General features: G+C 29.9%; 1 non-coding gene across 1 annotated transcript; it reads right to left on the reverse strand.

The window, feature by feature from the left end:
• Positions 1–2,210: 2,210 nt before the first annotated feature.
• TRNAK-CUU (transfer RNA lysine (anticodon CUU)) lies at positions 2,211–2,283 on the reverse strand. Its single transcript has one exon. It is a non-coding gene; the product is annotated as a tRNA-Lys (tRNA).
• Between the last annotated feature and the right edge of the window lie 214 nt (positions 2,284–2,497).

Here is a 2,497-nt window from a genome sequence, read left to right on the forward strand (position 1 = left end):
TTGTTTTCAAATGAGAAAATTAAAAAATTATTTTATAATTTGAGAAATATGATTTATACATTTAGAGTTCTAATGAGTTAGGATATCTTGGCTAAGATCAAACTTGAAAACACTTGTTTTCAAATGAGAAAATTATATCGAATAAATATATTATATAAAGGTATAAGAAAAATTTAGATTAAAATAAATATTATATTATATTAAAATTAAATATATAATTAATTTTTATTAATATTAATTATTTTATGTTTTTTGGTGTTATTTTTTTTTAGAATTTAGTAATATAATTATTTGTAAAATTGTAAAATTTTGTAGTTTAAATTATATTTTGAATGTAAAAATGAATTAAGTGTGTTAAAAAATTTCAAAATATTTTGATTGTGTAAACTATATTACTTAAACCAACAAGTCCAACAAATCTCTACTAAATCTTGAGTAAAATTAAACCAATTACTAATATAAATCAATTTTGTTTTAAAAATTAAAAATCACTTTTTACTATTTAATATTACATATAAATTTTATGCTTATTATATTAATTAAAAATTCAATATAGTTTCAAAGCCTAAAAATGAACTTTCCAACCTTAATAATATAGGGTGATCACTAACCATTTTAGGAAACAAGAATTTATACTCAATATTTAATAAAAATTTTACTCTTATTTTCCATTGAAACTTTCATCATTTTATTATATTCCATTGAAGCTTTCATCATTTTATTATTATGTTGGTGAAATTACATTTTTGAAAATTAGTGGCTTTTCAAATGTCATCATTCAATACACTACAATGGACGAGAGATACCCAATAGTCATCAACGAATGAATAGGGAAAATACCGAACAGTCATCAAATGATTGGAAAATTTTGAAAGTGATAGTGAAAGCCTCTTAAGACTATAAGAATTGTTATCTTAAAAATTGTTAAATGCAAAGACTTTGAACTAAGCCTCTCAAGAATTTCTGAAGGTAAAGACTTTGTGAATCATGCATTTGACAAATTTTGTCTCACATGATTTTCATTATACCAAGTTTCATTGCATTATCAACTGGTAATTAAATATAACTACATTTCTTTAGAGCCTTTTCCTCGTTTATATTTACATGTCCATAGAGGGATCAGTACTATAATTAATTTCAATTACAATATGGTGCTTCTTGTGAATGGTAAGGGCTTATGCCCCCATGTTTTAACCTAGGTGTTTACTCATGGCTACTACTTACCGAAGGGTTTGTCTCATGTATTAATATCAAAGCTGTGATGCTAGTTGTAGATGGTATGGGTTTGATGAGGCATGTCATAGGTTGGGTGTTTTCTTGTGAAAAAAACGTCTTTGAGGATTTGTGTCACATATGGATGTCAATTATTATGCCATGCAACTCAATACTTATAGAACTTGCATTGTTTTCTTGCATACTACATAGAAAAATTGTTTTTGGACTTTAGAACCTAGTTAAGTTGGATTTAAAAGGTTGCATGACTTGTGATGAACTAGTATGGGGATAGCTTTGTGTGCAATTTCCTTGATACTCCTAATTTTCTTGAATAATATGGCAACTAGAGTTTTTAATAACCTAATTTTTTATTATTTTATATTTAATATAATTTTTATTTTCTTTGCACATTTCATTGATAGAAAACTCTTAGTTGAAAAAATATCTATTGCATTATATATTTAACAAAGTAGTTTACATGCCACAAATTCACCAGGAAATTAATGGAAATTCTAGTATTTTCTAGTATGATTTTTGTCAAAGTCTAATAAAATTTTTAGGAAATGTAGATTACAACGGTCAAACTTGAAATTTTAGGTACCAAAAAAATCACAACGGCCAAACTTTAAAATTTAGGTTTCATGTTTTGCCCAAACAAGTGCTTGATAGTCAACCACACCCGCCTGCCGTGGGTCCCAACCCACGATCTGGGATGCTCATTCTATTTTTCCCAAAGAGGAACTTGATGGTCAACAACACTCGGATACCCGGGTTTCAAACCCATGACCTGGATGCTTGTTTTGTGAACTTGGCGATGCTTGTTCTGTATTTTGCCAATATAGGAGTTTGAGAATAAGAAATACACATGCTGGAGAATAAGAAAGAAATACAGACGGTTCGCACGAAACAGGAGCTTTAGAATAAGCAATACAGATGAACAAATGAGCATAGATACTTCACTTCGACATAACATAGGATGAAAGACTGAAGAACAGCGCCCACCGTGGGGCTCGAACCCACGACCACAAGGTTAAGAGCCTTGCGCTCTACCAACTGAGCTAGACGGGCTTGAGTCTTTCACTTTGTTTCCATAACTCACCTGCTAATTATTAATTTCATTGAGTATAGCTTAAATTGAAATCACTTAGTCAAGCACACGTAGTTTTCTGTTGAGAATTCCACGTTGTGGACCTGCTCCTGAATTCCAACAGCAGCCACTCTCAATTTGTTCTAGGTTTTGGGCAGCCACATTGCCTGTATTTCTTTTCAGAAGATGGGGAAA

This window comes from Pinus tabuliformis, chromosome 7, assembly GCF_031772625.1.
Source record: "Pinus tabuliformis cultivar Carrire ecotype Pingquan chromosome 7, CPIR1, whole genome shotgun sequence".
Taxonomy (NCBI): Eukaryota; Viridiplantae; Streptophyta; class Pinopsida; order Pinales; family Pinaceae; genus Pinus; species Pinus tabuliformis.